General features: G+C 39.7%; 1 protein-coding gene and 1 long non-coding RNA gene across 5 annotated transcripts in view; one reads left to right on the top strand and one right to left on the bottom strand.

Annotated features, from left to right (window-relative positions):
- The window catches only part of SOX2 (SRY-box transcription factor 2), a 675,778-nt gene that overhangs the window by 62,417 nt on the left and 590,559 nt on the right, over nt 1–22,802 (bottom strand). For 3 of the 4 annotated variants that reach the window (XM_032339948.1, XM_032339967.1, XM_032339978.1), the window contains one exon: nt 5,145–5,194. The exons of the other annotated variant lie outside the window; for it this stretch is intronic. The gene's annotated coding sequence lies outside the window, so the exon portion shown is untranslated. The remainder of the gene's footprint in view (nt 1–5,144; nt 5,195–22,802) is intronic. 4 annotated transcript variants of the gene reach the window in all.
- The window catches only part of LOC116588645, a 141,485-nt gene that overhangs the window by 48,621 nt on the left and 70,062 nt on the right, over nt 1–22,802 (top strand). Inside the window, exon 2 of the long non-coding RNA XR_004285032.1 lies at nt 21,150–21,222. This is a non-coding gene — a long non-coding RNA (uncharacterized LOC116588645). The remainder of the gene's footprint in view (nt 1–21,149; nt 21,223–22,802) is intronic.

Consider the following 22,802-nt stretch of genomic DNA (forward strand, 5'->3'; position numbering starts at 1 on the left):
CTTTCTGTGAAAGCTTTTTTAAGCACTTTTATATCTATGACCCTATACAGAACCCTCTAATTTGTTTCCTTGTAAGTTTCCATAAGGGAAGATGCAAGATTCACATGTCTATGCATGTATATGGGCCCAAACAGGACAAAGAAATTCCCCTACATGGCAGGTATATATGGGAATCTCAGGAGGTTGTTTGAATGTGTTATGGTATTATCTATTTCCTTTGTGTATATCTTTAAGGAAAGAGGAAATTCCTGGAGACAATGTATGTGTCTTGTTCAGGAGTCATTGTATACAACCTAATATAGTGCCTCCAGAAATATTAATTATATAAAAATAAATATACATGTATATTTATGAGGATAAATATACATATGTTTCTAAAGGGATTAAAAATAATAAATAATTGTTAATGTTTTGGGACAAATTCATACTAAAAATCAAAAGCATGAGGCTTTGCCATTCTAGAGTGTAGTAACACCCCAGGACAAAATGTGTCATGACAGCTAGAGTCATCATAATAAAATTTGTATCAGTTCCCTGAATTAAGGCTGGGTATATTAGCTCAGATTATATCTGAATATAAACATGAGGCATATCAAAGCTACATGTAAACTACTGTGACTAGAATATAATAGGTATTCCCAAAACTGGCAACATTTTTTTCTTCTCTTTTTTTTTGCCAAGTGCCAGATCTCTTCCTGTTTTTTTTCACACTCAGAACAGATCAGAGATACTCCAAGACTGGGATCTGCAAACTACTTCCTGCAGCCCTGCTGCCTGTTTTTCTGAGGAAAACATTTTCATACCTACCTAACACAGTCATGCCTGTTTATGTATTTTCTTTTTTTTTTTTCTTTTTTTTTTTAAGATTTTATTTATTTATTTGAGAGAGAGACAGTGAGAGAGAGCATGAGCGAGGAGAAGGTCAGAGAGCGAAGCAGACTCCCCATGGAGCTGGGAGCCTGATGTGGGACTCGATCCTGGGACTCCGGGATCATGACCTGAGCCGAAGGCAGTCGTCCAACCAACTGAGCCACCCAGGCGTCCCAATTTTCTATGCCTACTTTTGCACTAAACAGGCTGAGTTGAGCAGCTGGGACACTGTATGTTATAGGTTGAATCATGTCCTCCTCTTACTCCCCCAAATCCATAAGTCTTAACTAATCCCTAATACCTCAGAATGTGACCTTAGTTGGGGAAATAGGGTCATGGTAGATGTGATTAGTTAAGTTAGAATGAAGTTCTAACACAAGCAGGACAGGCCCCTATGCCAGTTATGACCGGTATCCCCTATGCCAGTTATGACCGGTATCGTTAGAAAAAGGGGAAATTGGGAGACTGGTGTGCCCACAGCGAGAACACCATGGGAAGGTGAAAGCAGAGAACTGGGTAATGTAGCCAAGGAAAACCAAGGATTGCGAGCAATCCTTGAAGCCAGGAGAAAGGCATGAAACCCATTCTTAAAGCCCTTGGAAGGAACCAACCCTGCAGACACCTGGGTCTCATTCAGACTTCCAGAATGCAGAATTGTGAGACAATACATTTCTGTTGTTTAAGCCATCCAGTGTATGCTACTTTATGACAGCTGCCCTTGCAGATGAATACGTGGTATGATCCACAAAGCCTAAGGTTTAATGCTGGTGGAATCAGAAGTAAGAATTTGCCACAGGTAACTTGACAGTGGGATGTAGGCACTCTTCCTGAGGTTTTTGCTGGCTTCAGAAAAAAGTAAAAATGACGACACTTGTTGATTTTTTCCCTCCATATTCTATCTATCTATCTATCTATCTATCTATCTATCTATCTATCTAAGAGAGAGAGAGAGAGAATGAACAGAGCAAGCATTAGCTGGGGAAGGTCAGAGGGAGAAGCAGACCCCCTGCTGAGCAGGGAGCCAGAGTTCCCGGACTCCAGGATCATGATCTGAGCTGAAGGCAGTCGCTCAACCAACTAAGCCACCCAGGCGCCCCCTCCATATGCTTTTAAAACACACACACATACACACACACACACACACACACGCACGTTTAACTCTTCGCTTATCTTATCATATGGGTTCACTTACTCTTGGAGCATAAGGAGTTATCTATAGAAGATAGTGAAGAAATTGATTAAAATGCTTAAAAATTAATTTTGCCTGAGTCTGTGAAACCACAAGGTCAAAAATGGTCATCTGATTGGATTTAGACTTTTAAACTTGGAATGCAATTTAGCTTGGTTGTCTGTGAAGGTCCAACTTTGGTCTTAGCAAAACCCTGCTGGGCAGTTTAAAACCCCTTAACAACTGGAAATCTTTTTATGAAAAATGTCAATGATTTATGTGTCAGTGGAACACAAACGTGGTTTACATTTTCCTTGAAATGTGCATGAGGTTAGAGTTAAAGGACTGATTGCTTGGCAAAGGTCATCATTTGACAAGAGGATGCTTGGTTTTGCTGATGCCATCTCTATTTGGAAAGCAGATGGAGACACTTTGCCTACCTTGATAAACATCTCAGTCCTTTAGTTTGTAATTAGTGAGCATAAAGGAGAAGCCAATTTTGGATTCTAAGGGGGAAAATCATTAAATGCTTAAGGATGAAAAATATTTTATATAATTCAAGATAGAAAATCTGTGCCTTTTTCCTCTGCAACAATACTTATTTTCAAACATTTTCTTGGCCCATGACCCATGGTCAAAACGACAAAAGAGGCTGGATAAAAGGAAAGATCCCTGGAAGACTTTTTCTACCTAGAGAAAGAGCCTATGCAGCATTTAGGAACTAGGTGTTCTCCAGACCCTTATTCCTCAATGTGAAGTATGCAGGCTAGTAGCATCAGTGTCCCTGGGAAGCCTATTATAAATTCAGATTCCTGGACTGCAGCATGGACCTCACGGATAAGAATCCATATTTTAGGGCGCTTCGTGGCTTGGTTGAGCATCTGACTCTTGGTTTTGATCTAATGGTTGTGAGATCTCAGGTCACGATCTCATGGTTCTGAGATCCAAGCCCTGCATCGGGTTCTTAATTCAATGGGGGGTCTGCCTGAGATTCTCTCTCCCTCTTCCTCTGCCTCTCCCCTGTGCTTGCATGCGCTCACTCCCTCTCTCTCAAGTAAGTAAATAACTCTTTTTAAAAAATCCATATTTTAGCAAGATCTACATAAGTCCATGAATGTTTGAGAAGTACTAGTCTTTGCTTCTCATTTTTGAGACATAGATGAATGAGACAAATTTTAGCTGCTCTGTGTTAGGTCTTCTCCATCCCACTGCATGGTGACCGTGGTTGGAGCTCGGATTTTTTTCCCCACTGGCCCCTTTCCATTATTGCCGAGGTTCCTGCTAGAGAGCTGGGCTTATACTATGGTCAATCACTTTGCCAAGTGCTTCACATACATTAAGTTGTTTAATCCTTGAAACAAACTTATGAGGTAGCACTCTTAAACTCTGAATCTGGCAGATGAGGAAACTGAGGTATACAGGAGTCACTCCTCTAATGTCGGACAGCTTGTACATGATGAAACTTGGCTTCAAACAAAGGTATTTTGGTTCCAGAGTTTATTCTCTTCACCAATAACCACTATACTGTACTGCCTCTGAGTATAATGTGGATTCAAGAAAACCCTGTTATAAGTAGTATCTATGACAATTAATGGTGGAAAACACCGTATCATAGAAATGACAAAAGAAGTTCTGAAATATATTACAAGTGTGAGGGGCATGTTGGGTCACGAGCTTTTCTTATACTTGTCCAAATCAGTCGGTAGAATCCTAACATGTGCTAGAAACAGAGGCAGAGAATGGAACTTACAGAGTTTATGTTGCTCACAATTCCAAGTAAATTTATTTTGACAGATCGGAAAAACCTAGTCTTATATTCATTTCAGTTTTGCTGCTGCAGACGTAGTTCTGTTTTAATACTGTTCCTATAAAATGCCAAGCCCCAAATCCCTTGGTTTTTCTGGATATACTTGGATACCCTGAGGGCACTTTATGGCATGGTACTTAGGGTTCATCTCATGGGACTGTTCTGTGGGGTGCATTACCACCATATTCCAGGTCTTCATGGCTAGAGGGGGCTCAAAACTTCTGGACATTTTTTCACTGCCCGGGCTGTCAGATTATGAAATCAAGGAGCCGTGGCTTTGGTCTGATCAGCTTTCTCCATCCAACTCAGTAAAATCAGTCTATCCTCCACATACTCCCCGAAAGAAAATGATCTCACATACATGTTAATAAGAACCCATCTACATTCGCACTGCCTCATGAAATTAATTTTGCACATTTGCAAGTGGACAGGAATGTATTTGTGTGTGTTTGAGAGGGGGGCCACTGAAAATACATTGTAACCTAGGCTGCCCGTGAGTTAAGCTTCTGTGGTCATGTGGGAGGTGGGGGTAGGCCGGTTGCTTGAGGAGGTAAATGGATCTACTTCCTGCTCCTCTGAGGAAGGATACACTTCCTGCCTCTTCTCTGGGATTACTGGTCATCAGCACAGTTCAGGATCACAGGAAGTGGTGGTGTCATACAAAGAGCACTACACTAGGACTTTGAAGACTCCTTTTGGTCGTGTCACTTAGTAGCTATGTCTGCTTGAGTGACTACTTTAACTGCACTGGGAACGGGGGTTAGTGATTCTTCCCTAAGGATCCCTGTGAGAATTAAATGAGGTCACCCGTGTGAAAGCCCTAGCATGATGCCTGCTACATTGTAAGTGCTCAATATGTGTTCATTTGTCCCCGTTCTTGCAGCTGCTATATTGGGAGTTAGGGTCTACTTTAAGCACAAGTTCACACAACTAGCGAGTCTTCTCTTCTGTCCTCCACCCCTTGAATTCATCCCCTCAAAATCCTCCCCTCCAAGACTTTTGGAGAAACTAGAGCGCATTCTCAATGTCATGCCTTGGCTTTGGTTTCCTCTCATCCCAGCACCTATAGTACGATGCTTACACTGATGTCAGTTCTGTGGCCAAGACTCTCAGCAGCCTGGAGTCCTGAACCCTGGACAGACTGGGCAGGAATGAAAGTATCAGCAGAGAGCTAGACTGGCGGGGGCCAGACAGCTCAGGTGCTCATACCTCAGGAGCTACATACACATGTGTGTGTGTGTTTATGGGGAAACTACTGATTATTAGAACTAAAGCACAACAGTATCATGAAGTACTTACCATACTCTAAGTGCTTTACATTCCTCTCTTCATTTATCTTCACAGCAGCTCTGCAAGATAAGTATTGTTATTGCCACTCTGCAAATGAAAATACTGAGGCTCTGAGTTGTCTACAAGTGATACACCTAGTAAGAAGCTGTGGCAGAGAAAACGCTATGTATTGGCCACACTAGTTTCTCCTCCTGGGCAAGAAGAAAGATGGTTTCCCTCAGCCTCCCTTGTAATTTGGCTAGGGCCGGAAGATCATGTGTTAGCTAATGGAATTGGATGGGATCCACATAGGTCATTGCCAGGACTGGTTCCTAAAAGAGGCCCTTCAAGGTCTGCTTTCCCTACTCGGATGACCTTGAAAGGCATACATTAGATGGCAGAGCCACTGCATAAAGGATGGCGACCCTGCCCTTTGTAGACTTATGACACGAGCAAGGACAAGTCTTATTGGAGATTTAGGGGCTAGTTCAGTGACAGACTGAGTTTTGGAGTTATGTTATTGGGACACCAATGCTCCCATACATGGTGCTATAGTCTCTTGATACTGACAGTGGTGATAGATACTAGAGAGTGAACAAAATGTGAGCAAAAAGAAGAGAAAAGCTAAAAATATGCATTGATTATGGAAAAATAATACTGATTACAATTTTTCATGTGAATAATTACCCCTCAAAAAATACTGATTAACTATTGTAAGCTTTATTTCACTTCAGAGTTGATTGTTTGTGTTTAGTAGGTTTGATCAATGAGTAAAAAGCCACAACCAGTCTCATGCTTGGAGATAAGTACATGCTTAATGGCCAGAGCTGTTCTAAGCACAACAGTCACAATCACAACTTAAAAAAAAAAAAAAGGAATAATATGGGTTACAAGTGAACAAACGTTAGAAGGAGCCCACTCTAAAATTCCTAGTCACGATGATCCTTTCTTGGGGATACAGGCAGACCCATGTAATACTGTGTTTTAAGCCATAACAAGATAATAGACAATCCAGAGACTGCTGAAAGCAATCTCAAACTTAAGTGATACTTTGTTTTTAGTCACACTTTTATTGCAGATAGGCAAGTGTTTATCAGCTAGGTTGCATGATCACAAATACCTCAAAAGACACTGTTTGTAGGTTGTATGTTTTACATGGTACAAGCCTCTAACAGCCTTATAACAATCGCCTGCTGGAAAAGTAAATTGACTCAAATATTCCCTTTCGGTATCAGAAAACTGACTTTTTTTTTTTTTAAAGGAACTTAAACATAAGAAGGGTATATTTTCAACAGTAATAGCAAACTCATAAAGTACCTACTATGGACATTGCTCTTTTAATTTTCACAACACCCTAGATGGAAATGGAGGCCACAGAGAAGTCAAGTAACTTGCTTGAGGTTATACAGCTTGTAAGGCGAAGAGCCAAGACTCAAAGCAGCCAGTCTGGCTCCAGAACCTGATGCTACTTAACCATTCTACGCATGCTACCCCCTCCCTCTCAGCAGCACTTACATGGTGCTTATTGGACGCTTAGCACTGGACTACTTACTCCTGCTTGTTCTGTGACAAATCACTGAGGACTTGCACAAGCCCTTATTCTGACCATGTTTCAGATTTCAGATTTAGGATCAATATCTTGCTGCCAGAGAAATTTGAGGAAATTTGATGAACAATTCAGCAGGCAGACTGTTCCAACATAAGGATTTTGCAAAGAAGTTAACTTCTAGTTTTGGCAAACACAAATTAGGAATAAAAAGATAGGAAAATGCCGGAGTTTACAAGAATCACAGGGCACAACGTTTTAATGGGTATTATTTATTAAGTCTTCTGTGGGCCAGGTTCTAGAACCCAAGATTTTACATCATTATTTTATTTATATCTCAAAATGATTCTAGGAAGTATATATTAATTATTTAGTTGACTATCAGATTCCATAGGTTGTACAAGAAGAAAAAGTATTGCTAAGATACACCATCAGTTGTAATGTGCATTCCAATGTTAAAATGTTAAAGAATGTGTATCTTAACTAATGAAATATGGCACAATCTCACATTACAGGTGAGGAAACAGACTTCATGAATTTAAAGTTGTTGAAGTTCTTAGGGTTAGCAAGTTGTAGACCCAGGGCTCACACTCATGTTAGTCGGACTTGAAGCCCATGCTCTCAACCATCTGATAGAGTATGTCTCAATCTGAGTTTATGCTGCATGAAGTAAAATTAAATATCTCTTTGTTGTTCTTATTAACTTGATAAGTGATATGCTATAGGTTGGTAACTGAAATCTCAAGGTGGCTTTTCCAGATTTGATCACCCAGTAAGATGCTTTACATTGGCCAAATGCGCCAAAGAAAAGAAACCAATCTCTACTTCATTTGTGCTACGTAGACAGTTCCGGCATTACAGTTTCCAAGTAACAATTCCCGTCTCTTTGTCCTAGAACTATCTTATTGTAGCTTATAATGAAAATTAACTTTTTTTCTCACATAAAATAAAATCTTTGTTTCTGAAGACATTGCTTGGCCTGCTCTTCAGTTCACAAACAAAATACAATTTCTCCACTTTTAATAACTCAAGATGTTTCATAACTATGCCATGGTTTGAGATTTGAGAATGAGCAAACAAGACCACACGAAGTACAGAACAATTTCATAAAAATATTTTTAGCAATAAAGACCCACAAGACAGAGAAACAGAAAATGCATACATACTCGACTCAGAATCCCATTTTTTTCCTTTTTTCCCCCCAAGGGGCGACAGCGGCTTTAAACATTTCATTCCTTCTACGTAGGACTATATATACATGCACAGTATACAACTTCAGTTCCTGTTCTAAAAGCACTATGAGCCATTGTTTTACGACTGTCTCTTGAGGCTACGGGAAAATGTTATTGGTAGTCTAAAAGAATAGGTTTTAATATAGGCATTTAATTTTCTCTCCATATACTCCTTGATTAAAACAAGGTTTGCCCCATTTTCTATTTTTCTTTCAAAAAACCTTCTTTACTCACATTAATAAAGCAACATATTGACTTAGCTGTGACTTCGCCTTTGACTGCCCTAAGTTTAGATGCAACTTGGATCCATCTCTTGCATTGTGTCTAGGCATTGAGTCAACTTTGGCTACCCTGACAACATTTAACTTGTAGTTATTTAAAAAAAAAAAAAATCCCCTTAAAGGTTAAACTGAATGATGATACAGTTTGTTGATCTATTTAATTTTTTTTAAATTAGTTTATAAGAATAAAAAAGAATGCAATTACAGCCCCTTATCAATTACTCAAATAAAATATTTAAATTCACAAAAACAAGGAACAGTCAAGCAAAACTGATAAACATGTATGTGAATTAAACTTATAAAAGTGGAGATTTGGGGCACTGAAAGTTATCACTGTCACTCAAGAGAATATTATTATTGTCTGTGCGCTACAGAAATAAAATGCTCTTTATTTTTAAAAATCCTCAGAATACAGATAAATACAAAGAAGAAAATGAATAACATCCCAAATTCTGAGATTGTTGTGTTTCAAAGAGATCAGAGGAACTGCTAGAGAGTGGCAACTTGTATTCAAACCCAAGTTGAACTAAAGCACATGACTTTTTTTTTTTTTTTAAGCATACCATACATAAAACCAACATTCTTTATCACTTTATACCGACTGGCACTAGAACAACAAATATAGTTCGATTTGAACAAGACTGAATATGGAATATTCTGATAAGACTTTTCACCGACCTAAATATAGCCAGAAAAGAAAATGTGAAAATGCTCACCCAAGTCGGGAGCCTGGGCTTGGGTCCAGTTGCTCACACACTAGAATGAATGTCTGAGTTGTGCTGGGATTACAGAGTCAGTTCTCATCTCTTCAATTTTGCTGACATGAGCCCTCACTATGTGCTGGATACTATGTGAGGTGTTTTATAGATAACATTTCTTCTCAGTTACTCTGTAAGCTTGGTAGCACTGGCACCTACTTTTAAGATGAGAGAACTGGGGCTCAGACAGGTTAAGGTGGCTTGTGCTGGCAAATGGCAGAGGTGGGGTACCTACCCAGGTCTGTGTGCCCCAAAGCTATGCTCTTACCATTGTGATATCTGAGTACTTGTTCCCCATCCTCATGGAAAGTAGAGTTTAACAGGAAAGAGATTAACTACAGAAATAAATAGAACATAAGATAGAATACAAAAGAAACCACCCAAAAATTAAAAATGGAATACTGTGAGGATTCGAATGCCAGAGAGACATACATAGTAGGAGCTGGGAGTCGGGCGGGGGCAGTGGACAGCAGCAAAAATGCTCCTAGTGGGGTGCCTGGGTGGCTCAGTGGGCTAATGGCTCTGCCTTCGGCTCAGGTCATGATCCCAAGGTCCTGGGATCGAGCCCCGCATCTGGCTCTGCTCAGCAGGGAGACTGCTGCCCTTCCTCTATCTCTACTTGCCTCTCTGTCTACTTGGCAATCTCTGTCTGTCAAATAAATAAATGAATAAAATCTTAAAAAAAAAATGCTCCTAGTAAGAACTTGGGATTGGAGAAAGGATTTTGAGAAAGGATAGAATTTCTGTGGATGAGATGAGGGTTGGGTGGGACAAAGGTGAATCAGAAGTAGGAAATCTGATGTGTTAGCTACAAGTAAGGTATGAGTAGAAAGCAGGAGAGATAAGCTAGAAAAATGATGTTGCCCTGGAGGTTTGAGGCTCAGGGGGAGGAACTTATACATAATTCACCAGGCAGTGAGGCTTCCTGCAAGTCTCTGAGTGCAGGGAGAATTTAGGAAGATTGTAATCAGACAGTAGTGTGGACAGAAATAGGCCCATTCACTAAAAGTCAATTTCCCTGGTTTTCAGGGAGTAAGATATATATATTAGTGTCCTCATTTTAAGGTTGAAAAAACTGAGGCTCGCGAGGGCTAAGTAGCTTGCACAGAGTCATAGCAAACAGAAGAACCAGGACTTGAATCAAGTCTCTCCAATTCCCCAACCTCACTCTGTCCACCAGACCTGACTACTCCAAGTGAGGTCTATGGACGGGCGGCACCACACTTCCCTCCCAGATCCCTGAGAGAGCATTAGAAATTCAGATGCTCTGAATCAGAATCCATATGTTCACAGGATGATGTAGGCACAGTACAAGGTCACATTTCCCTTTTTATAATGACTGATATAATTGCTGGAGAAAGTCCTTCAGCTGACTCACACTGTTTGGGAGACATTACGTAATTTCCTTCCACGAATCAACTAAGAAAAGAGGGCCTTCTGGATTTTGTTCTCTTAGGTAAATCAAGTAAAGAATTAAAAACCTGAAATTGTAACTAGCTGTGTGGCCTTGGGCAAGCCACTTAATCTCTCTGAATTTTAGCTTCTTCATCTGCATAATACTTAGCCTGTAGGAAGCCAATGAGATGGTGTCTGTGAAGAAAGCTGGTACAGTGGGAGATCATGAGGAAGTGGGGTTATTAGAAGATCGAGCTATGAAGCACGTTATTTCAAAGAATAAAGAGGAAAAGGGAAGGAAGAAAAGAAGGAAAAAAGAGGGAGAAAGAAAGAAAAAAAGAAAAGGAAGGAAGGAAGGAAGGGAGAGGGGTAGAAGGAGGAAATAAGGAAAGAAAGAAGGAAGGAGGAAAAAGGGAAGGAAGGAAGGGTGGGTAAAATGAAAGAAAGGCAGGGCAATATACCCAAGTTTGCTGAAGGAAAACCAGCTTCACTGAAGCAGGGACATGAAGAGCTGATGGGTTAAGGAGTGAAGGAGTCCAAGAAACCTAATTTGTGTTTCACATAGGTGTTTCTGAAAATACAGAGACCATGGCGCACACGGAATTTGAAGACCAAAAAGGGCCTGTGTGGTCTTGGCCCAAAATAACAAACTTAAGGTCCATAAAGCCATTAGAAAAAAAAAAAAAGTCATGTAGTAATTAAAGGAATGAGAAACAGTTCATCTGTGGAAAAATTAGTATAGATTTTTAATCTTGGAGCAGAGAAGCCTACATAATGGATTAATAATGGAACATTTGTTACCAATTTATTGCAGTTACCCCAGAAAATTAAGATACATTAACTGATTTCAAGCATGAGATTCTTTAGTGAGCCTAGACAGCGAGGGAGGTTAGACATTGGACACGTGAAAGAGAAATTATGGATTCCTCATCCTCAATTCTTTTGGCACATATTCCCTGAGGGCCAACTACTTGCCAGACACTGGGTTGACTGCTGGTCAGTCACTTATTTCTTCAATTAGGGAATAATACAGCAGAGAGAAAGATACAGTTCATTCTAATCCAGGGTAGAAAGTAAAATGTTCCATAAGATAGCTATAAATATGAGAGTGTGGCAATTCGGAGGCAAGCAGGTGTTAACCTCAGATGGGAGAAGTATTAAGAAAGGCTTCCCGACTAAGGTACATGGCACATTTTTAAACTGTTTTCCTCTGGTCTTCTAAGAATCAAGGACCTGGACTAATCATCTGCTTATTCTGGGGTGCTGTGACGGTCATTATTAGGCTATGAAATAATTGATTACAATCAAATACATTTGGGACTGAGGAAAACCTCAACTGTTGGGCATTATTATGGCATCACTTATCTGTGGAAATCTGTGTCCACGTGAGGTTAAGAAAAATAAACCAAAACCAAAACCAAACACTCAAATCAGTTTTAATTCAGTCCAACAACCAATTTATTGAGACATTAGTGTCAATTGACTCTTGATTTGTTGGTTCCACGCTGACAGCAACATATGTAGAGAATGCAGATGTATAGAAACTAATCAATCACTGGCCCCCTTCCCTCCAAAGCCCTGTTAATTTAACAAAATATTTCTCAGGCAGGGAAGGGGAGGTAATGGATATAGTACGTATAGTGCAGGCGGTGTGTAGGGATGAGGCAGGTAAAGTTTTTATGTTGGTCTCCGGGAAAAGTCTGGGGAAAAATTGTCTTTCCACACATTGTAAAGTTTGGGCACATTCAATAAAAATCAGGTAAAACATACTTTAGAGGGTTCTAATATATGAGATCTGCGAGTTAATTATCCCATTTCACGAATCAAAACCTTAGTAGCTTGGAAGGTACAGAATAATAAAATCAGAAAACAAGTCAAATATCTTCTACTTTCGTAATGGCTAAAGCTAAACAATACTCCTTGAGATGATTTTAGAAGAATTTAGTAATATTAGGCATATTATTAAAGATTTCTATGGATGGGGGTAAAATCTTTTAAAATTTATTACTAGAATGGAATAGAGTGTTAGCTGATAATTTTTAAATGCAATGTCACCCACGTAATATATAAACTGAAAATTTTTTGGAGGGGTGTCAATAAATGCATAAGCTCTGGGTTTGCTGAACTTCTGAAGGACATGTGCCTGTAATTGGCCTTTCTCATTTCTGTCTTGTTAACAAGTATATAAATAAGAGAAGGCTTCAGTAATTGGCTCAGAGTTACTAATGAATTAATTAACTTCAGTCTATTTTACCTAACCTTTAATAATAAGAGTCCTTTTTTTTTTTTTTGGTTTAGCAATAGGTCTGACAGACTGAGAAAACAGACATGCAGCAAAGCTCTTGAAAATTAATGAGAAACGAGGAAAGAATCAATGTACATTCTGCTTGCAGAGAACTGACACAAAAAAGACACAATAAACCATGAACAAACACAGTCAGTTTAAAAAATAGGTTAGAAAAAGTGGGCAAATTCAATTATAGAAGTAATTAGAAGATATAGGGCAAGGCTGCCTTTTGGGACTGTGCCAGAAAACATGAATTAATATGAGTGAATAGAAAGAGCCCATGTAGTAATTAAGAAGCAATCACCTATGGCAATGAGTACCTGAAAACAGGCTGCAAACTATTAATTCAGTGATCAAAAATATTTTTAGATGATTAATATGGCAAATTTATTTTAAAAGACTAATTTCTGGAAAGATATCAAGACAATAGCACACTATTTGTTCCTCTGGCATTTATATAGCTAATTAAATTTTATAATTTGCAACAACAGTCATTATTATCTGAAAACAGGAAAGGCAATATTTCGCCTTTTTTTTCCATGGTGGTTCTAAAATCAATAAGTTAAATCCAACTCCCGCTGTCCTCCTGTAAGTGCCTAAGCCCTGATTGTTACATTCTTTCAATGCATATTTTTCTTATCCGTCTGTGTTTCTATAATTTTAAGCATCTGAATTAATGTACATATTCTCAGAGGTTTTATATATTTCCAAACCTGGGCAGGGATTCCATACACTGTTTAATTTCAACACTATCAAATAAAAGCAGTTAAATGTACTATTTGTGCATCAAAGACTTTCTTACTTGGTCAACAGAGGTCTGTTACTTCAGTACACACCATTCCTTCCCCTAGAATACAAAGGCATAGACACGTTATGGTGAAGAGTGCTTTGCAACACACAGAAGGCTAATGGCTTCTGAAATAGGTGATTATCAGAGCCCCGTAGAGCAAGATGAGGGTCTGGCTGGTAATAAATAACCTCGCAATATGAATTATTCTATTTCCACAGCTTTAAGAAAAGCTACATTTCATTTGTTGATCAGAAAAGTCTGGAAAATGCCGTGTCTCTGGAAATAACAGGGAGCTACTAAAACTAATCACTGTGTCAGCAGGGAGTTATTGAGCACCTACTAAGGGCCCAAGATGCAAAAGTAAATCTTGAAATGCTAAACTTGTAACAAATACGCACACGCGCGCGTGTGTGTGCGCACGCACACACGCACATGCAATTTCCTTTTCAAAATCAATAAACAGAAACTTGTATTCCATGCTTAGAGATGTTAGATCTTTAATTACTAAAATTTGTTCACGGATTATTGCTTGTCTCGAGGTTAGGGTAGAAACTGCTGACGTACAAACCAAGATCGAAGTAGAAATGCTTCAGAAGTCCGGGTTGTAGAAGGCATGGAGGTAAGATTTGTACAGGTATTTGAGGAAAATAAAAATGAGAGATTTTGACAGGATACCAAATGAAGCAAATATTAGATTTGCCCAGTTCTTTCTTTCACTATCTATTTTTCTCTCATTTTCTTAAAACAACCAGGGTACTTCTGAGGAGAACACGTAAGAGAAGATCGCCTCTGGCAGAGGGCTCTCATTCTGAGTTTGGCTCGCGTTGTTAATAATGAAAACTTAAGTGTGGCAACGGCGAACCAACAGCTCCTCCAGCTATATGCTGACAATGACAGAGCCCCCCGAGAGGCAGGCAATTGGGAACTAGTGAAGTGAGGACAGCTTAGAGGTGCGGGGGCTGAGAGGGGCCGCTAGCTGAACAGGGCCCACTCACCATGAAATGTTAATGTGTCAATGAAGGGGAAAAGCATGAATGAACCACAAAGAAACTGAAAGTGACTCAGCTGGTTGGAGATGGAATTTGGGCTCTTTGCCAAACTAAGGTGTTGAAGGGCACATACCCTACCGCTTAGGGAAAGGAAACGGGCTGCCCTGATTTTAGAAAGAGATATTATTTTGAGGAAAGAAGGCAAAGGCTCTTTTCTCCAGAAATAAACTTTCTTCCTTTTTTTTTTCTTCTTTTCTTCTTCCCTGCCTTCATCCAACAAACATTATCCGCATTCCTACTTTTTCCCAGGCTCGAGGTTAGGAATAGAGAAAGCTCGAGAGGGAGAGTGGGATATGAAGATAAATGAGAAACAACCCCTCTTTCAAAGCTCCTTTTCTCGAGGAAGGACAGGCATAGGTAGATGTAGGCAACTACAATAAAAGATCATGGAATAAGTTGCAAAGGAGGGGAAGAGGTAAGCTGTAGAGGGAGAGCAGAGGAAATGGGCAATTAGTTGGGGGCTCTCACAGGTCAGAGAAGGCTTTCATAGAGGAGGTGGCAATGAATTATGCCTGCCTTGAAGAATCATAGGCAGGAAAGGAAGGAGAATTTCAGCTGAAGGGAACTTTCTCTTCCCCGACTCTCATCTCTAAACATCTTCTTTTTCAAATCAGATTATTTCAGGAAAACAAGGAGATAAGACACCCATGACCTGTGCATGTGGGGGTGGTAGTTGTATGTGGCAGGGAGGGATGAGAAGAAAGATTGGCTTGTATGGGGATTTCTCTTGAGCTTAGAATACATTCTCCTCATATACCAAACACTTGCCTTCTCCAGGTTAGCCTTTTTTTTTTTTTCATTATTTGAATGATATTTGGATCTTGTTTGGTTGGAAGGTGTGATCTTAAGCTTCTATTTTTAAATAATTTTTTAAAGATTTTATTTATTTATTTGAGAGAGACAGTGAGTGAGCGAAAGCACGCGAGTTGGGGTAAGGGCACAGAGAGAAGGAACGAGAGAATCTCAACAGACTCTCCTTTGAGCACAGAGCCTGCCGTGGACTTGATCTCATGACTCTGAGATCATGACCTGAGCTGAAATCAAGAGTTGGACCCTTAACTAACTAAGCCACCCAGGAACCTCTCCAATAACTTTTATATTTTATGTTTGATGGCTTTGTCATTTTTTGCCAATAATAAGTCCCTTACTGTAACTCATGGCTTGAGGGCTCTTGTGAATTTGCTGTATTCATAATGCATCCAATTATTTATGTTTTAATGTATCTTTTCCTTTTCTCATTAAATAAATACTTAAGTACTTACTATGTGGCAATATCCTGCTAGGTACAATTAATACTTTCCTTGCTTCTAGCTTCAAAATGATGCCATTTCTAATATGAAATATGGAAATTATTTAAAGTGCATTGACTAAAATATCAGACAAATGCCTATGGTTCTATCTTATTCAGTGCTGAATATCAAAACCAATCTTGTTCTTAACTAATATACTGGTGAGCCGGACCATGTATACCTGTTATTATTAGTTCTTAAGATGTTTTCAAAGAAAGGCTGTAGAGACCAGCCCAGTTAAGGTAACTACAACAGGCTTACCTACAAATTGAGAATTTCAGACTGGCATGGGTCAAAAGTTTCCTACATACAAATCCAGGCTTATTTACCAGATATGCAAAATCGAGGTCTCTACATCTCTCCAGAGGTTAAGAAAGGAAAAGTAACTATCATGCATGAACATTAATTCATTCAGTGGATTTTTAAGTACTCTTCTAGGGACTAGGGATACGAAAATGATTAAAACATGAGTCTTGCCCTTAAGGAACTTACTCCCTCACGAAGTAGATAAGTCAGATAAGTAAATCAATTATTATAATATAGCTGTGATAAGGTATAAAAGCGCAGCATGGTATGAGAGCACAAAGGAGGGATATCTAAATTAGATTGGGACAGTGGGATAAGAGGATAAGATGCCAGAACTGAGTTTTTAGGAAAAAGAATTTCATTAGCTGAAGAACAGGAGCAAGGGAAGATGATGTATAAAATGGCACGATGAGCTTGGGAATGTCTTCTTTGCAGATATACAAAGCATTGGCTCCATATTAAATAAAAGAAGTGTGGGATGGTCAGACAGACCAGGCTAGCATAGCCCAGGCCCTCTCTGAGATTTTCTGTTCCTTGACGCATTCCTTTTTTCCTAACTCCTTTTCTTCCACCCGGAGTTTCTGGATAGAGCTATACAGACAGTCTAGTCTGTGGACATTTCGGAATTTGAAAGCTGCTGGCCTCAAGAGTGCTGCTGGGGTATGTCTGCTGGGCATTCGTGCTAACAATCCAGGTGAGAGCCCAGAAAAAGAGCAATGGGTGTGATCACAGTACACATGTGTGTGTTTCGTGAAGTTGTTGACATCTATGGAAATGATTCTTTTTTTTACTCCAATATTTTCTTTTGTCTGAATTCAGAGCCTTGATTGAATAAGTAGCTACTCTCAAAGACCTCAACATGTTTTCTAGCCAGGCAACATCAAGAAATGGAACAAAGACTATTCTCAGGATCAAATGTTTATTAGGAATGTCCACTCCTTTTATGAATTCTCTGCCCAGCTAACTCCCACTCATCCTTCAGGAATAAGCTTAACTGACTTTTTTTTTTCCCTCTGAGGAGTTTTGCCTGACCTATTGTGTTAGGTCGTATCCCTCTATTCCATGCTTTCTTAGTACCCTGCAATCTTCCTTTGCAGCACTCAATAGGACTCTGATTAAATACCAAACTTCATAATAAATGCTTTCACATTAGACTCTTTAGGTAGAATGTTCGCTTCATGAGGACAGCAACTCTACAGTGCCTAGCTAGCAGCATTCCTGGTTCATAATAGGTGCTTAACAAATATTTTTGGAATGACTCATTTACTCTTTATCCCACTTTGTGTGCAACTCAAAAACAACAAATTGCAATGCAGCAGAGATGCTACATAAAACCAGGTTTTAGATCTGAGGGATGGCTGGAATTCTCAGAAGTCTCTTAAAACTGACATGGTCTTCTTGGAGAGTTCAAATGATGGTACTAGGCTATCTCCTCTTATTGCTCTCTCTGGCTTCTTCCTATGGAATTTTGTCTCAAAATGAATCCAACATCTTCCCCTTCATCTGTGTCAGGGCATCTTTATTGTTGCAATGAATTTTCCTCAGGCCAGCGCTTCCTTCATTACTGAGTGCCAAATATGCTGTTCACCATGCCAAGCACTTGGAATAAAAACATGAAAGGCACTGACCTTTTCAGGAAAACAGCAGGCAGCCATGGGAGGGGCAAGGCTGGAGAGGTATCATCATTCTCCAGAGAAACACTGCCTATAATTATGTCACAAGAACACTGCCCTTATAGCTTAAAGGATTTGATCTCTGTTAAAGTGCCTATCACCCCAGAAATCATAACTATTTTTAGCTGTTACCAACCACCTTTACCTTCATATGAATGAAGGATCTGAGAGCAGGTTTTGGCCCAGAGGGTAGAGGGACAGGGAATAAGGTCGCTGAGAGGGAAAGGGAGAGGGACAAGATGTGGCAGTAAGCTGGGAAAGGGTTAAAGAAGAAGGAGCTAGAGCAACAGAACCTAAGGTAATAGAGACAAGGCAATGCTTGATGAGTCAACAGAAGATAGGCGTTCTTCAAACTGGCTGAGGGCTCATCCTACCTTAGGCTGTTTCTTTAGGTAGCTAGCAATTTCTGGTTGAAAGAAGTTTACAAAATAGGAAACAGATGGCTCCAGATGTTTAGAGTTGATGTCAATCCCAGTGACACTATTCCACTCTAGGGCTTCATAGGAAGAACAAACCAAATATAATTTTCTTTTCCTTTCCTACCACTACGAATTCAAGAGGATTTCCATTTTCCAGAAATGTTGTAACAAGGACACATATCTAGTTTCCAAAGGTTTCATGTGAGCTTGAGCTTAGATGTATATGCTGTGTTCTCTTACATACTCCAAACACTTTTTTTTTTTTTTTTCAATCAAAGAAACTCCACTGGACTTAAATGGGTCAGGAGAACTAGTGATGATGTTTCAAAAGAGGACACATACCATACTGGTGTCTGAATACTAAGATTCTTTCCTATGTCTGTGAGTATAATGCTTGCTTACACATACTTGCAAAGAACACAATTAGCATACTAATTTGATTCTCTATCTAATGAATGGAAGATTCTTTTGACACAGACAGCTGTCCATGAATAGCGAGGGTGACCCTTGGTCAGTTTTCCATCTGTCTTAGAGTAAATGTCCAGACTTAGATATACATTAGCTGTATGACCTCAGGGCAGCCCTCTTACGTGGCTGTTTGTCAGTATCTTCATCTGTAAAATGGAGGCACATCTAATACCTGCCTGATGGGGTTGTAATGAGGATTAAGTCAGTACTTTACTCACAATAGACATCCTATATTATTTTTTTTAAACTCTGCTCTGAATCTGTCTATTCTGAGGAAGTTTGTAGTAGGCCCAGAACTCTCTACTTTGATCTGCCTCTAGAGAACGAGAAGTAGAGAAAGGTTTTACTGAATCAGTTCTGAGACAATTCTGTAGCTGTGGAGAAGTCACCACTTCTCTTGTCCTTGACTCCCAGGGGTATAGGCTTCAAGGACAGATGCACAGAGACAGGCAGGGAGTGACTACTGTCTGGACATGTGTTAGGCCCATCTCCAGTGTCCCCAGCAGCATTCAGAATACCAGGCTGACAAATCTAAATAACACCAGTTACAACTGTATCACCACAATTTTAGCATCTCTCTCTAGACTGAGCTCCCTCTCCCACCCTTTTCCCTTCCTTAGACTAGTGGTTCTCAACCTTGGTTGCACATTGGAATTATCTGTGGAGCTTTAAAATATTGATACCTAGGACCCATTCTCAGAGATTCTGATTTAACTTGTCCGCGATATAGGATCACTATTGGCCTTTTCTCTTTTTTTTAAGATTTTATTTTAAGCAATCTCTACACAACATGGGGATCAAACCCACAACCCTGATATCAAGAGTCACATACTCCACTGACTGAGCCAGCCAGACACCCCCAGTATTGGCCTGTTTCTTTATTTAACAATTTTTTTAAAAAAGATTTACTTGTTTATTTGAGAGAGAGAGCAAGCACGTGGGTGGGGCAATGGGCAGAAGGAGAGGGAGAGAGAATCCTCAAGCAGATTCCCGGCTGAGCATGGAGCCTGACTCGGGCCTGGAATCCAGGACCCTGAGATCATGACCTAAGCTGAAATGAAGAGTCGGACGCTTAATTGACTGAGCCACCCAGGCACCCCAATTTTGTTTTCAATGTAAAGTCCAAGTTAACACATGCCAATAACATAACCAATAAAAAGACAAACATTTCATCATGACCCATAAAATGAATTTCATGTTGTTAACAGTATTTGGTTTCTTATGCTTATTTAAATCCTAGTTTAATGTAAACCTACTCTGCCCTGCCCCATAAACTCGAGGCTATTGAACCCATTGGGTGCGAGGGGGGCACCAGGCTGAAAGGGGCAGAGCAGTACCATTTAGTCCTGTCATTTGCACAAAGATTCCGAAGAACCAGAGTTGATTCAGAGCACCCTCTCAGACCTTGGGTTGGCCCCAGGAATCTAAGCATCTCTTATCATCTATTAGTTCTGCCACTTTGGTTGTCAGTTTGATGAAGTAGATAGTTTTCAACCCCAGTGTCATGATCTCTGGTGTGTCATAATCAGCTGTGATTGAAATATGTTATAAGAAACATAAAATAGGGACACCTGGTTGGCTCAGTTGGTTGGACGTCTGCCTTCGGCTCAGGTCATGATCCCAGGGGGTCCTGGGATCGAGCCCCACATTGGACTCCTTGATTAGCAGGGACTCTGCTTTTCCCTCTCCCTCTGCCTGAAGCTATTCCTGCTTGTGCTCTCTCTCTCTGTTAAATAAATAAAATCTTAAAAAAAAAAAAAAAAAAGAAATGTGAAATAGTAATAAAGCTCTGGGGTTTCCACACAACCTATTTAAGAATGAATTCCAGCAAGCTCAGGGTTATCCTTATAATAGCACTGCTTTCACTCACTTGCACTACAATACACTGTCCTGAACGAGGGAACATGGAGGACCTACAGTTCCTATGAGGGACTATCATTTGACATGAGTGTCCCTGTGGAACAAAGGTTGGGAGTTTGCACAAACCAACCGCCCAAGTCAAAGAAGTTCCTCACTGGGCCTCAAGTTTGCAGCAGTGCATACTAATGGGGATGAGGAGAGAGCAGGACAAAGGGGCCTCTCTGTTTTCTGGTGCCTGGTCTCTTTTTGGGGGACAGAGAAGACCTTGTTTTTTCACATTGGAGAAGGAAGCTTGTTTACAAGGTCACATCTTAAGCCATCTCCTAACTGAACATGGAAAAAACATCTTAAGTAATTCTGCCAATCTTTTCTCATCACAAAAATTTGGTTTATAAACACGTCAAGTGTAAACACAATATTTTTAGGAAAAATAAGGACAAAAGTATTACGTACTTGGGGGCGGGTGTTCTACTGATACTTGGAATAACTGTGATCCAACCAGTAATCTTAATGTCTTCTGCTGAATTTGAAGAAATGGGGTACTTCATTTAGTCGTTGTTTGTTTGTTTGTTTGTTTGTTTTTGTTTTTGCTTTTCATTTGCTAACCAAACTTTCTAGTTGCATAAAAAGAGTAATTACCAGTTGGGTAATTGAGGCCAATGCTTTTTTTTTCCTTTTCCAGGTTCCTGAGCAGAAGTGAAAATTAGGTTTGATGACAAGGCTTGGAAAAGGGAGAAGAGCTGGGGAGAAATACAGTAAGCACTCAATAAATGGTTGTTGGTAGTTATTAGGTGGTGATGGCATGGTTAACAAATCTTTCTTAAGAAATGCTTTCAAAGCTGTGAAGTACAAAAGGTAACATACTACCTTGGTTTTCATGAGCTCCAAGTATTTTGAATATAATTATGACTTTTTGTGCTCAGAGTGATTTTTTTTTCTAATAAGTAATTTTGAAGCAAAATAAAGGAAGAGGGATTTATGAAGAGCTTAGTATACTCAAATTGAAAGTGAGCCTTGTTTTTAATTTTCCTGGTTTACAACAAATTACTTAATTGTTATATATTTTAGTGCCTCAATTTTCATTTCAATATTCCAACTTATTAGTGAGTAATAAACATGGAATCCTTGAAGTTAAATGGACAAAGTATCAAGTAAATTTAAGACCTTATTTTGTAGAACGATGGATCAAATTGGGCAAATACACTTAAAATATATTTAGAAGATTAGATTCCTCATGGTTATTTGGCAAATGAAGTGAAGGGCCACTTCCAGATTTCAAGCCAAAGGGTGATGGCCTCTTATTACTGTCTGTTAGTAGTAATAATTCTATTAGTAACAAAGAGTCTCCGAAAATTCATGGATGACAGTTCGAGAATGAATTGCTCACCAAGAGAAAATCAGAAATATCTGGGTGTGTATGTGTGTGTGTGTGTGTTTCCTTAACCTTTCAAAGCAGCCAGCTGTCCTGACTTCCCACAATCCATGCCAGAGGGCTACTTCCTGAGGGCAAATTCTGCAAGGGACCAGTCTGACACTGACCTCTGTCGTACTACTCATGGTGAAATGTGGTGTTTTCCTTTCCCTCCATCTCTTGCTCTGTATATTACACTGCTGTTTTATTTCATGTTGCTTTTTATTTTACACTGACCCTAGCCTTTTGGTGTCGGTATATGAAATCTCAGTTTTTCATTCTGTCGATCATTTCTGGCTCTGCGGTCTTAGATCCATCACTTTTTACTGAGCTTTTATGTCACTAGAGACAGCTTTGCATTTTAATAAAGTTTCCAATCCTCCAGGGCCCTCTCCCCTGAAACAGCTCCAGCTCCCCAGGGCTGCTGAAGAGTTGAGCAGAGAGAGTAGAAGCTTTTGTGGACAGTGATGCTGATGGCAGATAACTCCAGCTGTCATTACAAGATCATCCAGATAAGGAGGGGACAATCAAGTAGGGCTTATGGTCCACTTGAGTTTTTCTGATTGTAAAACCAGCCATTTTTCAATTTAAATAATTTAAGGATTCCAGCTTCTCTATACTCTAAGGCTCATTTAGCCTCTTATTAGCTAACTGTTTCTCCAGTTCAAGAGGTGGAAGGGAAGAGTGCAGATTTTTTGTTATTGTTAATTCACAGCAGTGGGTAGTGGCGTGTAAATAAAAAATAAGCCGAACAGATTTGGTGAGAAGAGAGAATAGAAATCCATACAAGTAAACATACGTCATTTTAAAAAGTTAATTAAAAGGAATAAAAAGGATAAGCACTGCCTGGCCTACCATATTATCAATAGGCAAATGACAGAAAGGAGAAGGAATTGGAAAATGGATTCCCAGCTAACTAGAAAA

This window comes from Mustela erminea, chromosome 1 (assembly GCF_009829155.1).
Source record: "Mustela erminea isolate mMusErm1 chromosome 1, mMusErm1.Pri, whole genome shotgun sequence".
In the NCBI taxonomy this organism is placed as follows: domain Eukaryota; kingdom Metazoa; phylum Chordata; class Mammalia; order Carnivora; family Mustelidae; genus Mustela; species Mustela erminea.